This window comes from Triturus cristatus, chromosome 4_1 (genome assembly GCF_964204655.1).
Source record: "Triturus cristatus chromosome 4_1, aTriCri1.1, whole genome shotgun sequence".
Classification (NCBI taxonomy): Eukaryota; Metazoa; Chordata; class Amphibia; order Caudata; family Salamandridae; genus Triturus; species Triturus cristatus.
This window is the reverse complement of record NC_140585.1, coordinates 1,060,863,601-1,060,879,219: the sequence shown is the minus strand read 5'-3', so window position 1 is coordinate 1,060,879,219 and position 15,619 is coordinate 1,060,863,601.

Below are 15,619 nucleotides of genomic sequence, written 5' to 3'. Positions count from 1 at the left end.
CTGGGAACTCTCAAAAATGCCTCTATCAGATCCTAAAAACCTTCACCAAACCCCTGGCCTGTGACATGGCACCTGTGCCATCCCAAACACTATGCGACAATATCGCCAACCATCTTACACAAAAAATAGATTTAATCTATAACAAAATCACGGCAACCACCAATCCACAAACTAATCCAGGATTCATATCCCCTTACATCCCACCTGCCACTGACTTTTTAGACAACTTCCCTCCTCTGTCCATAGAAAACACTGAAGCTCTCCTAAAAAGCATTAAAACTGGATCTCCACTTAACCTGATACCGGCCAAAATTTCCGCCATCCTGTCCAAACAACTTGCTGCCCCCATCTGCAATATTCTCAATAGCTCATTGAAGGAAGGAGCTCTCCCGCTCGAATGGAAAACTGCACAAATTCTCCCGATAAAAAAAAAATCTCAGTATCTCACCAGAAGACGTCACTAACTACCGTCCCATCTCGCTACTCCCTCTTCAAACTAAAATCTTAGAGAAACACATTAACACCCACCTGTCAAAATACATTGAATCCACCAATAGCCTGGATCCCTCACAATCTGGATTCCGCCCCAGATATAATACGGAGTCCACTTTAGTAGCAGTGACGGACAAAATTAGGATGCTGCTGGATAAAGGTCAGGCAGTGCTTCTTGTACTGCTTGACCTTTCCGCAGCATTCGACACCATATCCCATAAGATTCTTATCAGAAGACTAGGCGAGATAGGCATTACAGGGCATGCACTAAAGTGCTAACCAACTTCCTATCAGATAGAACCCAGCCGTCAATCTAGGCCCCTACCACTGCAGCACCACCAAAGTCACCAAAGGAGTGCCCCAGGGATCCTGTCTAAGCCCCACCCTGTTTAATGTTGACATGGCTCCCCTGGCGAGACTACTGAGAAAACCGGGCTTCACCCCCATATCTTATGCCGATGACACTCAGTTACTCCTCCCACTCGACAAATCTGATTTTTAAAACACATGAACTCTTATGCGACGGCATGAAATCCATAGCGGAATGGATGAAATCGAAGTTTCTCCAATTGAACGCCACAAAGTCCGAGATAATGCTATTTGGTGACGCCAATATCAGGTGGTCACCTAGATGGTGGCCAGAGGAACTGGGCCCCTCCCCTTGCCCCAAATCTGTGGTGAAAAACCTAGGGGTCCGACTGGACCAAAAACTCACTCTGAAAGATCACGTCTCGACCACCATTGGAGCCTGCTTTCACATCCTTAGCATGCTCAGAAGAGTTTTCCCTTTTCTTCCACTTTCTACGAGGAAAAGTCTCATCCAGGCTTTGATCTTAAGCCGACTAGATTACTGCAACGCGATTTTGATCTCAGCCAATGAGAAAGACATCAACAGATCACAGGTCGTTCAAAACACCGCCGCCCGCTTGGTGACCAATGCCCCCCCTAGGACAGCCTCCATCCCTCTGTTGAAGGAATTACATTGGCTTCGCATACGTAAAAGGATTAGTTTCAAAGTATGCTGTATGGCATACAAAGCAGTATACAGACTGGGTCCCAGCTACCTCAATAACAAATGTGTTAACTATGTACCCCCCAGACCCCTCAGATCAGGCGAAAAAGCCCTGGTATCAGTCCCACGCTTTAAAAAGTCTCGCCTAGGTGGTTAAGCTTTCTACCACCTCGGCCCACGCCTCTGGAACAATCTCCCCATACGCCTGCGTCAATGCACAGACTATCTTACCTTCAGGAAACTACTGAAGACTTCACTCTTCTAATTCGATCTCCCTCTTTCGCATACGTGGCCACAGCGCTGAGATACCCTTATGGGGTGATTCGTGCGCTTTACAAGTGAAATAAGTAAATAAACATCCCCAGTCACACCCACATGACACAACACCTCCGAAAATCTACTGGTTCCCTATCGACAAGAGAATCACCTTCTAGCTCCTCACACATGCCTGTAAAACTCACCACAATGCAGGACCAAAATATATAAAGCATGCCTCACTTTCCATACACCCGCCTGACAACTCTGCTCCACTAAACTCACCCTGGCCTGCGTCCCATGAGGCACAAGACCAGAACCGGAAGAAAGAGCATTCTCCTACCTCGCCACCAGGACCTGGAACACCCTTCCCCTCCACCTCAGGCAATCCGCGTAGTTGACACAATTCAGGAAGGTCCTCAAGACTTGGCTCTTCGACTGAACCTCCACACCCAGAAGGATCAGCACAGCCGCCCTCCCCCCAGCAGTATCTGTGCTCTACAAACCCATGATTGAGTTACCATGCCTCTTATAATCAGAACCATAGTCTCGCAAAGGCATAATCTAAATGTATTTTACTGTTAAAGGGGAACATGTTTTGTCGTTATTTCAGATGCATTTGACCCATCACTGAAACTTTTTACTGGTGTTAAAAATATAGGGAAATCAATGTATGCAATTTGTACTGTTACTTATCGCCAAAATAGATATTTGCACTAGGGAAAAATTATGTCTGCTGCAATCTGGAGGTCACAAGTTTGAAAGTTTGAATTCCAGCAAGAAAATGTAATCTTGTATCTTTTCTAGCTTGATACTTTGAGAATCAATATATTGAATAATAGTATCACAACCTATTTGCAGTGCTTAGGGAGGGCACAAATATGGTATCAGGTGCTACCTCCTTTTTATTTGAATGTATTGTTTCCATTAACAATTGAGCTCATGCTATTTTTCTTCACTTACAAAATATTAAACATTAGACAATATATTTTATTCACTTTCTAAATATAGTGAGATAGAACCAGTGCTTTCTATTTCGTACTACACAATTAGCAGAAGTAGGGTAAAATTTGTTTATTCAAGGTACAGGATTTTTTGATGAAACACCCGATATCAGGCGTAAAACGATTTGCAGTCAGTGCTTCAGAAACAGTGCGTACTCCGAATATTGAACCCAAAATATTGGTGGGACAGAATATCTAGTAAAAATATTGAGAAAAAAATAAGCAGGCAAATAAGTCTACATTTTCTTTATTTAACTCCACATATATGTACCTCAGCACTGCATATATCTTTAAGGTACGTAGATGTGAAGTTGGGAACAGTTAATCTATAATTCCATAAATGCACTTACCTTTAAAATGTTGTCCCTCTATGTTCTGTCCTTGATATTCTTGTATCTATATATTTGTGGTGTCCATGTCCAGTAGCACAACCAAGAGAAAAATAATGTAGCAATGATGTACAAGTCATTTTCTTTACTAACTCTTCTTTTGGTGTCTCTGCCTCCCTGGAGTAGAGTTTTTGGTGGGTAACTATAAAATAACATTTACATCTAAACAAGTCCCATTCTTCGTTTCTGTTGTTTCCTAATTTCTGTTTCTAGGCTATGGATTATGCACAGTATTACAGATAGACTGGCATCTGATATTTGTAGGTGGAAGAAGTAACCAATGTGTAAGTACAAATGCATTGGCAGACATAGGACTAGTCAAGTACTTTTCCTCAATAAGAAACTAAGGCACATTTTGAATCAAATTAGTTTTTTTCTGATCCTTACCCCTGATCCTTGATCCAGACCACTGAGTCATGGGCAACACCTAGACAATACTTACTTCTTGGTTACTTTGAGTTGTAACCCAGTTGAATATGGCACAGACAGTGTATGCTCACTAAAATGGGATTGTCTATTCTCAAAATAAAAACCATACTGACACTGATTTAGCCTGACAAATTAACAGTACCCTAGAGGTGCAAAATATTAATCACCACTGCACTAGCAAATGGCTGTAGGAGTACACCTACACCACTGTCTAGTGATATGTGAGCTTGGGCTCTGTCCCTTGTCTAAACATATCCCTACATTTGCATTTATGTCCTGGTGGTAGCCATTAAAATGTTTTAGAACATTTAGGGATTTCCAAAAGCAGAATTGGATAATCCCATTTATAATCCATGCTTTTAGAGGTCAACATTTTATAGTTTTATCCTTCTAATGCTTAACGGCGTAGGGCCAGATTTTAAGTTTGGAAGACGAAGTAATGATAATCACCGACAAAAATGTGTCCAATCACATTTGACTTATATGAATCCAGTGCTAATGAACTTCGGATAGCGGTTTATCACCAGATTTACAGATATGTTGTCCCTGATTTCGTTATCCTTAAATGTTAAAATTGCTCATGTGCAAAAAGTGTTAAACTTGATCAAATTGCATTAACATCGTTTGGAGAAATACTTTTCTGCTCCATCCCTGGTGATCCAAGACCAGTTTGGTGTAGGGGTTAAACAGTGCCCAGTTTTTCACATGAATATACTGAGGGATTATCAGCTCGCAGATTCTACTCTTAAAGTATTGTTGCCCTTAAATTACATGCTTGTGATAATGTTTTAACTGCTCCAAATGAGTCATTTTAATTTCTTTCACCAAATTCATTTCACATAAGATAGCTCAATATCTTACGTGCTTGCTTCTTGAAGTGTATGTGTGGCCTGCAGATCATACATATATTTACTTAGGCATTCATCCTTTGAAGATTTTTCCATTATGTTTTGATTTGCCTTTATTCAGCACACTCTTACCTGCAAGGGTGTCTTGGCACTAGATGACGACTCAGAAGATATGCTAAATCTTTAAAAAACACAGCTCAGAACCAAAAATAGGGCTTAAAGCAAGTAGGTTTGTATAGGCATGACTGGTCGGAAATTCTAGGCTTTAGTGGTAAAGTAGTAAATTGAGTCGGCACCTCTTTTTACTTCATTGATGTGCAGAATCCACAAAAAATTAGACGATGAACAAATGGCTTGAGGTGAGATACTGAGTAAACGTTTTTTGGGCACAGCTTGGGCCGGTCGAAAAAACTGCTTGAGGACAAATGCAGAGAACATTGAAAAGACAGCACTATCTTTTCTAAACAAAGAGAACCCACTGACCTTCATCAGTTATAGTTTGCTGAGCGAACTATAACTTGTGCCCCTCCATGCACTGCTTATGACCTCAAATGTTACATCACTAATAACGTGTGCAATGACATCACTGATCACATCACTGATCACATCATACAAGCTGCTGCTGTTCAAATTACTCGATAAACCAGTACAGCATTTCAGATATGAAGGTACGTTCTAAATGGCTCAGAATCATGGAAATTATAAATTACTCTTCAGACACACAAGCCTCCTTAGGTGAACAAAGCTTCTTCTATGCAGGCTTTCACCCTCTACCAAATTAGCTCAATAAATTATAATTGGAGAATTTCTAGATTTGTTTTGTTTTAAAACAATTGTTTTTATATTATTACAATGCCAAACTAGCATGTAAATTTTACCCTAGGTTACCCTTGCTTTCCTCAGTAAATTTCTATGTTTTTTTAAGATAACCTAAAATCTTTGAAATTTACCTAGACATAACATCACTTTAAACTGCTTTTGTTTCAATGAAATGCTGAGGTTTTTTTTATGTGAAGTGAGATAATATTGCCAGACTAACTATAATGCCACGTGAAACAAGACTGTGCACACGTTAATTTCACAGTATTTAGGTAAGTTACCAATTTGTATCAAACAAGATTCATGCAATGTAATAATTGGATATTGAGGGATCACAGGACGATCAAGTAGATTCAGTTTCCGTTTTTATGGTGAAATTCAGAACAATCCAGCCAGCCAACACGTGTTTCGTCATGGGGTACACACACCCCCCGACTTCTTCAGGGCTGGTAAGAAAACATATACAAGGTATATATCACAGACAAGTATCTGAATATAATGACATACAATGATCTAGTTAAAATTCTAACTAGGATGGTGGGAAAACCGACAAAAATAAATGTACCATGGATTTGAGAAAGGTGTCCAGGTGTTAAGGGTAAATCACCCAAAACCGTATAGAAATAAACTATAATTTGATTATTCTTGACCGAAACAGAGAGATAGAAAAATCAATAAGTATGCAACGTCCTTAGTGCGTGAAAATACTATGAAGACCCCTTCACAGTAGGTGCCGCGTGAACGAATGTGTCCTCTATTTTTACACGGTGTTACGAGTGCGAGTCTAGTGTATTCAAACTTCATGATTGAGACTATATTAAACCGGGTGAACCAAGTGTATGTGGCGAATCTTATTAATAGCCCCACTCAGGGAGAAAATTGCAATAAGCAATATGCATGCGAGAAGATATCGAAGTACCCCTACCTTATCGTAGTATGGCCAATGAATCTGACCTATAAGCAAGCACAAAAAACCCATACACTATCACGATCCGTTTCTTAATTACTGATTAACCATGAACACACACTGAAAAGTCCTTAGATACACTTTTCAACCATATGCGGTGCAGTGAGTACTTCGAGTCCAGGCTTACCTTACACCTGGTGATAATTCCGACCCAGGGGGTCATATATTTCCAAACACAACCTGTGCGATTAAGCGTTGTCCGCATTTGTTAAGGTCCAAACAAATCTGTGACTAGTGACACTGTTCCAATTCCGACATTCAGGCTCTGCAAAGAGTGATATAAATCAGTCACTCGCACGCTCTAAAAAGATCGAATGGGGCCAACATTATAACAGGAATCTCCCAGCTCTGTAGTAATTCTTACCCGTTGACGAGTACGTCTATCCGTAGGTGCTTGGTGTTCTCCGCGTGTATTTGCGTTTCTATTAGTGCGCATACCCGGAAGTGTTTATATCGGGAAACCGAGGCAAACACTAGAACGTATGTGTGTGAATACGTTTAGTGGTGCGCATGCGTTAGATTGAATTTGTGTATATCTCCAAGTTTGTCAAGAAACGCGAACTCGAAAGAATAGTAAGAGACAATTCTTACATGAAAACATGACAGAAAACCATATATAAACTGAACGGTAAAAATAATATTTTCTCTTCACTTGATGGATTACATTGGAGAAGCGGTACAAATTACAGCAAAGTATCAATAGGTATTGAAAAAACACTTCTTACAGAAAGGCAAACACATCATGGTGCATATCGGAGAAGAAAGTGAGACACAATATTTATCGATGTATGAAATGTCGTGACAAAAAAGGTCTGCATTACACATTACTGACCATCTGGTATCGTTCTCGGTGTACCCTTGTTCAAATTTCAGAATTAATTGTGACATTTGTCCCTAAGCAAAGGTAGTGTGGTGTTAATGTTGGTACATGATGTTACTTCCCTCATTTAATACGGTTTATGATTCAATGGTGGTCATTACCGTGTATATACTTTGTCGAGACGATCACATGTTCAGGACCATGCCCCAGAGTCAATAACCCCTCGGATTTCAAAATAAAACGAACCTATCAGTCTCCTAGGAAATAGTGCATCTCATTGTCACTATTAAAACCTAGGTCGTAGGTTCTCAAGCGCATGATCCAAAAGGCTTCTAGTCTCCTTAAATTGAGCTCCCTGTTACCTCCTCTAGGGTTCTGTTTGCAAAAATCTATACCATAGAATTTGAACTTCTTGGTCTGGCCTTGTGTTGGACACTCCCAAATGTGTAATGCCATGGGGTATCTTGAATCTTTCTGTTTTAAGGCTCTTACGTGTTCTGCAATCCTTTCTTTCAGGCATCTTATAGTGCTGCCTACATATTTACCTCCACATGTGCATTCTAGTACATACACTACAAATTTGGTGTTGCAATTAATGTTTACCCTGATCTCATATTCTTTATTTGGGCCTTGAAACGTCCTTTTCTTGTCATCCGCCCATCTACAATTGCCACAACATCCACATATGATAAAACCTTTGGATCTTGCGCTAAGCCATGTGTCTGGGAAAGCGTTGTGTGTGTAGCTCGGACTGAGGCGTGCGCGTAGGGTTTTACCCCTTCGATAAGTGATCTGTGGTTTCTTGTTAATGAACTTAGCTAAAGAGGGGTCATTTGTAAGGATGTGCCAGTGTTTCTGTAGGCTTTTGGATAGGGCCCTACTGTGATCATCATAATTGGTGATCAACCTGACTGATGTATCTGCGGGTTTCTTCTCCTTGTCTGTGATCGTTTTTATTCTCTCAGTGTTCCTGATTTTGTTCCCTGCTTTCTGGATCACAGATGTGTTGTATCCTCTTTTGATAAATCTTTTTTCCAAGTCCCGTAGGCAATATCGAAAATACAGATACATCAGTCAGGTTGATCACCAATTATGATGATAAATGATATGATTAATAGTGACAATGAGATGCACTATTTCCTAGGAGACTGATAGGTTCGTTTTATTTTGAAATCCGAGGGGTTATTGACTCTGGGGCATGGTCCTGAACATGTGATCGTCTCGACAAAGTATATACACGGTAATGACCACCATTGAATCATAAACCGTATTAAATGAGGGAAGTAACATCATGTACCAACATTAACACCACACTACCTTTGCTTAGGGACAAATGTCACAATTAATTCTGAAATTTGAACAAGGGTACACCGAGAACGATACCAGATGGTCAGTAATGTGTAATGCAGACCTTTTTTGTCACGACATTTCATACATCGATAAATATTGTGTCTCACTTTCTTCTCCGATATGCACCATGATGTGTTTGCCTTTCTGTAAGAAGTGTTTTTTCAATACCTATTGATACTTTGCTGTAATTTGTACCGCTTCTCCAATGTAATCCATCAAGTGAAGAGAAAATATTCTTTTTACCGTTCAGTTTATATATGGTTTTCTGTCATGTTTTCATGTAAGAATTGTCTCTTACTATTCTTTCGAGTTCGCGTTTCTTGACAAACTTGGAGATATACACAAATTCAATCTAACGCATGCGCACCACTAAACGTATTCACACACATACGTTCTAGTGTTTGCCTCGGTTTCCCGATATAAACACTTCCGGGTATGCGCACTAATAGAAACGCAAATACACGCGGAGAACACCAAGCACCTACGGATAGACGTACTCGTCAACGGGTAAGAATTACTACAGAGCTGGGAGATTCCTGTTATAATGTTGGCCCCATTCGATCTTTTTAGAGCGTGCGAGTGACTGATTTATATCACTCTTTGCAGAGCCTGAATGTCGGAATTGGAACAGTGTCACTAGTCACAGATTTGTTTGGACCTTAACAAATGCGGACAACGCTTAATCGCACAGGTTGTGTTTGGAAATATATGACCCCCTGGGTCGGAATTATCACCAGGTGTAAGGTAAGCCTGGACTCGAAGTACTCACTGCACCGCATATGGTTGAAAAGTGTATCTAAGGACTTTTCAGTGTGTGTTCATGGTTAATCAGTAATTAAGAAACGGATCGTGATAGTGTATGGGTTTTTTGTGCTTGCTTATAAGTCAGATTCATTGGCCATACTACGATAAGGTAGGGGTACTTCGATATCTTCTCGCATGCATATTGCTTATTGCAATTTTCTCCCTGAGTGGGGCTATTAATAAGATTCGCCACATACACTTGGTTCACCCGGTTTAATATAGTCTCAATCATGAAGTTTGAATACACTAGACTCGCACTCGTAACACCGTGTAAAAATAGAGGACACATTCGTTCACGCGGCACCTACTGTGAAGGGGTCTTCATAGTATTTTCACGCACTAAGGACGTTGCATACTTATTGATTTTTCTATCTCTCTGTTTCGGTCAAGAATAATCAAATTATAGTTTATTTCTATACGGTTTTGGGTGATTTACCCATAACACCTGGACACCTTTCTCAAATCCATGGTACATTTATTTTTGTCGGTTTTCCCACCATCCTAGTTAGAATTTTAACTAGATCATTGTATGTCATTATATTCAGATACTTGTCTGTGATATATACCTTGTATATGTTTTCTTACCAGCCCTGAAGAAGTCGGGGGTGTGTGTACCCCATGACGAAACACGTGTTGGCTGGCTGGATTGTTCTGAATTTCACCATAAAAACGGAAACTGAATCTACTTGATCGTCCTGTGATCCCTCAATATCCAATTATTACATTGCATGAATCTTGTTTGATACAAATTGGTAACTTACCTAAATACTGTGAAATTAACGTGTGCACAGTCTTGTTTCACGTTGTATAGCGGGCTCAGGCCCACTTTTAGAGGGTTTAGGGGTTATTTTTCCCTCTTCTGTTGCACCGTTTCTGATTTATTTCAATTTGAGACAAGAACGTTCAAAAGAGAGCGCTCATCAATAACCTGGCAGTGTGAAATAATACCCCCACTTTTGCTAAATTAACTATAATGCCACTCTACCCTATTTTTTTTTGCCAATGTATTTTAGGTTTCTTTGTAACATAAAGTAAGATTTTATTGTCCTACCGAACTATAACGTCACTTTAAAGTTTGTTCTTTGATCATATTTACCCGATTCCCTCCACGAGCATACATTTTGACTATGTGCAATAAGGGGTTGGATGCACGACCTAGATGCAGAACTAATGTAACTCCCTGTGGGTGGGCAACCGCTGTTGCGCACCACCTTTGGTGATGAGCAGTGAGCGATTGGCAGAGGGCCTGACCTGCAAACATCCCCCCGCAGGCCGTCAACCCCCTGCAGGTGACCAACACCCTGCTACACAGGCCTTTGGCAAGCCCTTTGGCTAAATCCTGTAGGTGACCGACCTCTGCATTCGTGCAACCCACCTATGGGTACTCAAATAAAAAAATTCTAATTTTATCCCTGGGTACTCCTGCAAGAGTACACTGGGTCCAGAGGTGGTCCTCTGGGATCAGAAGGAAAGGAAACACTGGATCCCACTGGAGTACTGCTCGACCAGCGGCCTGAATTTGTTTTTTAATTTTGACCCTTGGTAACCTTCTCGGACAACTCACATGGACCAGGGGTCAGGATTTCCCTACACTGCTAACTCATATCTTTTTTAAACAACCCCAGGACACGGAGACTCCTGAAATGGTTACTATAACATTTCTGTTGATGCTGTGGCATCAAATTTGATCATTCAGTACCAGGGGACCAGGCTGATTTCTCTGTACCGGGATAGCCAACTGGAAAACAGCCACCTCGGCCAATCAGATTACTCTATTTTTTCATTTACAGTACAGCAATATAGCACAAATTTTTAACCTTAATTTCTCAAAAACTGCTGCGTGGTTTTACACCAAATCACAGAAATCAGACTTTCTGAGCAAAGGTCTAGCTTTCTTCCAAATTTGGTGTAATTCTGTTTAGGCGTTTTTTTCTGTGTTGCTGTTTAAGATTCCCATGGGACGTTGCATGGGAAAAATGTGTTTTTGGACCCTCCTTTTTCACAGCCCCTGACTGATGTGTCATGCCAAATGTTTCCAGGAAGGAGCTGAGTTGAATGAACTTTTCTTTGGGAAAGTTTTGTGAAGATTTGTCGAACAACGCCAAATGTCTTAGGAAAAAACACGCTTTCTTTGAAACCTTAACCTAACTATATAGTATATTTAATTTTGCTAATAAGTGTTCTAATGTAACACACTGGAGGTTGTCTGTGTAGGTACAGATAGGTAAGCGGTACCATAGAAAGCCATTTTTTTGTTTGATAGGGTTAGTGCAGTTTGATGAATCTGCAAGAAGCTCCATAAAAACATGTTTATTCACTTTGCTGCTTTGTGGAAGTTATGCATGGATCCATCAAGTGGAGGCCAAAAAAAGGGGAGTCCCAAACATTTGATTTTCTATGTTAATTTTTGTGGAAAATTTGCTGTCTGTTGAAGAAAAAATTGTTAAACAGATTTGCACCAAATTTGTCAAAAAGTAAGAACTTTACTCATAAAGCTTGATTTTTGCTATTTAGTGTAAATCCATTGAGCTTTATTCAAGAAATTAGCATTTAAAAAGGGTCTCAGGTCAGGCATGAAGGGGGTGGAAAGCTAGAAATGTGTGTACCGTTAATGTACAAATGTGCTCTGAGTAGATGGGTGGATCTTTAATTGGTTGACCACAAGATGGAGAATATATAGTGGCAGCTATTACAGGGCTTCAGCAATCTGTCCACATAATTCAAAATAAAAAGTATATATTTTGAGTCGTAGGTACCTCAGTACAAGCGCCAGGTACCAAAATATTCAGCGTGGTAACCCCCCTTTTTACTGCATTGCCAGTAAAGATACCACGGTACAGATTTTTTTTTTTTTTGAAGGAGAAGAGTCTGGTCATAGCCCATGTGCAGTGGACTGGCCACGTGCAATAGGTTGGGCTCATGGCCAGTCCACTGCTGCATTTGGCTGAATGCTGTGAGTAGTGGGGAAGGGGTTGAGTGCAGGTTGCCTGAGGGGATCATTGATTACATCACTGATGACATTTCAAATGACATCATCCATGATACTGCTACTCACATTACTCCATAAACCCTTACAGCATATTAAAAAATAAAGTTGTAGGCCTGGATGTAATTCTAATTACTCTGGAGTTTTTCAGTAATTCTGCCTTACTTTTGTGACATGGAATTACCAGTTCTAATGCCTTGACACCACGACACATAACTAATTCTACAATTCAGAGAAAATCGGACGGCAAGAAGCACTGAACCCACAAAAGAGTGCAAACACTTGCGTTCAACTTATGGTGTACATGATCAGAATGTTCAGCAGTCGTTTTGAATGTGAATGACAGTAATTTAATGCGGGAAATGCATTTTTGATGCTATTTTACTGGAATGAACAGTATTTTGTTAGTGCAAAATGCTTTTTTTTAAAACAGGAATGATCTGCTATAGAGACTGGCAGACTACTGTACACACAGTAGCAACCTGCTCTTACTGTCCTTATGTCCTTATGTTTCTCCCTCTGCTTTATCTAGCACTTGATCACTTTTTATTTGGAATTTGGAGGGACAGCATCGCTCTCGTTGTCTAAAATCCTGCTGTATCCACACCATTTGAACCTTAACGTTTTGGGCGAAATCAAGAAAGTTCAATGCAGCACTTTGGAAAAAATGGTTTGTTGGGTATGCACCAGTATTTTTGTTCGTTTATGGATATTTTTCATTTTGTATCTTTGCTGGTGGGTGGCCTGGAGTTTGGGCTCCCTCCACCTCACAATGGACATATGCACCAGGTGTCAAGTACTGGATTACATGTGCATCACTGCACACCTGGCCGCTTTCCAGGGAGTCATGCAAAGGGTAATTGCTGGGCTCACTGTGAATTATGCTTTTCGGTGTATTAGGCAGCAAGCAACAATTTCGCCATGAGAAATCACACACAGCTACCAAGCTCTTGGAAGAGTTTAAAACCAATATCTACTAATGGCTTAAACACAGTGGTCTTACAATAGGAATTGTTGCCACTGACAATGGCAGTGATATAAAGCCATGGCTGACAGTGTATATGTTAGAGTCCTGTGTTTAGTGAATGCATCAACCTAATCGTGCAGGACTTACTCAAGAAAGAAAAGGTTGTCAGTACATACTACTCACCTGCTGAAGAATATGCACTCATTTCAGTCATTCATTCATAGCCCGGAAGCAGTTGAGGATCCTTCAGCATGCTAATAAACTATCTGCAAAAGCCTTCATGCAGGAAGTTCCAACACATTGAAACTCAACCTACTACATTCTGGAATGTCTGTTTGAGCACTACAAGGCTATCAACGATTAAGTAATTCAAAGGAGAGGGGATGCAACAGCCAAAGTCATGACAATGTAGGTGGACAAATGGGGGCTACTGGAACGCCTAATACAAATGCTACTTCCTTTCTAGTTAATGACACAGGAAGTCAGCAAGGAAGACAGTACCATGAGCCAATCAATCCCATTGTTGCATCTGCTACAAGATCAATTGAAAAAGGTGGAGCAAACATTCACCAGAGTCAATCAAGAAGCGGGTAACTCAGTTTACAAGACTTGGATTATCATTAAAGCAACTGATCTAGAAGAAGAATTACTGTAAATTTGAGGCTGAGGCAGAAGTTCTGAAGTGCAGCCTTCAACCTCCAATGAGGGCAGTGCTGCTGGCTCACAGTCTCTGTAGCAGGACCAGCACCCTCACCAGCTACTTCTAAACAAACAGCAACAACTTCTTCAAGTTCACAGACAACCTCTGAATTGGGTTGGTTTCATTCAGTAGGACTTAAGTCAAGTGCAGAGGTGCTGGCACACCAAATGGCAGCACCAACGACAATTCAGAAGATGGTCCAAGACTATCTGGATGACCCAATAGAGGTGTCCCTGAGTACAGACCAATTGATCTATTGTATTGGGAAGAGAGCACAGTGGCCAGAGTTCAGCAGGTTATCTTGTATCTTGCATGATTGGTTGCCAATGTTTCTTTTGATCATGTTTCCAGTGCAGTCAGGAGGACCAGTCTCTCGCTTCAAAACATGAGAGACTGGTGTTGATTAAAATGAACAAAGGAACAAACAATTGGCTCCAAAGGATTATAGTGCTTCCGAAACAACAGAGCATAACAAGGGAAATTGGTCAGAAATCTTAAGGATGGTCAATGAGATTATGTCAAGACAAGTAGGCTAACATTAGGCAAATCTCCTTTATTGCCCTCTCACAGCAGCAGCAATTGAAGAATATAGAACATTCTAACAAGGTATAAAGCTCCATCATGTGCAGTCATCTTCCTTCTTTGTTGGCACTGCTCACCAGATAATTACTACTTTAGATTCCTTATACTTGTTTCAATTCTTTCTGCTACTCATGTGTCTTTCATTGTTTCACCCCTTCCCTGTTGGGGACACTGCCTTGATCTCTATTCTGCATTTTACTGTCTTTCTTAACAAAATTACTTTTTCTTCTGGACATTTTTGTCATGTCCCCAGAGTTTCCCATAGTGGTGTTGTGTGTTTTCCCTGTGTTACTGCAAGCCCATTGCTAATGGGCCATTTTTTTAGGCTTATTCTAAGCTGAAAAGTGTTCCTGCAGTAGGGCGGCTTTGTTTTGAAAGCTGGCTCTGTGCTACTGTTTCGATGGCAGCAGACGCCTCTGCAGTCAGGTGACCGCCTATGCACTCTATTGCCAGTTCAGCTTTCCCGTAGCCAAGCAACAGATGCGGGCCTGACGCCTGTCTCCCTTCAGTGGACGGTAGAGTCTGGGGCCTGGACCCCAACACCGCATCCCTCCTGGACAACCTCCACAACATTGGACTTAGCCAGATCGTGACCGAGCCAACAGACTCAGCAGGACACTCCCTCGACCCCCTCTTCACCACAGGAAGCTCCATCACCTTCAGCCACACCACTGAACTCCCATGGACCGACCATTGTTGCGTCCACTTCCCTTTCAGAACACACACCATCCATAGACACAGGCACCTGCTCCCACGAAGAAACTGGACCAAAATCACCGACGACCAACTCACCTCCTCACTCAACAACTCCACCCCAACCATCGTGGAAAATGACGACCCCAACACCGCAGCCCGAACCCTGCATAGATGGATCTCGAACAGCGCCAACACCATAGCCCCCCTCAAGAAAAACAACAATACCCATGTCAAGAAAGCCAAATGGTTTACCACCGAACTTCGAGAGTCCAGACGCACTTGCCGCCACCTCGAAAAGGCCTGGAGGTACACTAAATTCACAGAAGCCCACAACAACTTCTGAGCCGCCACCAACTTCCACCACCAACTCATCAGAGAATCAAGGAAAAAAGTGATTGAAGACAGAATCTCCACCCACACGCACAACAGAAAGGAACTCTTCAACATCATCAAGGAGTTCGCCCAACCCACCAGCGAGTCTACTGACATCCCTCCCGCA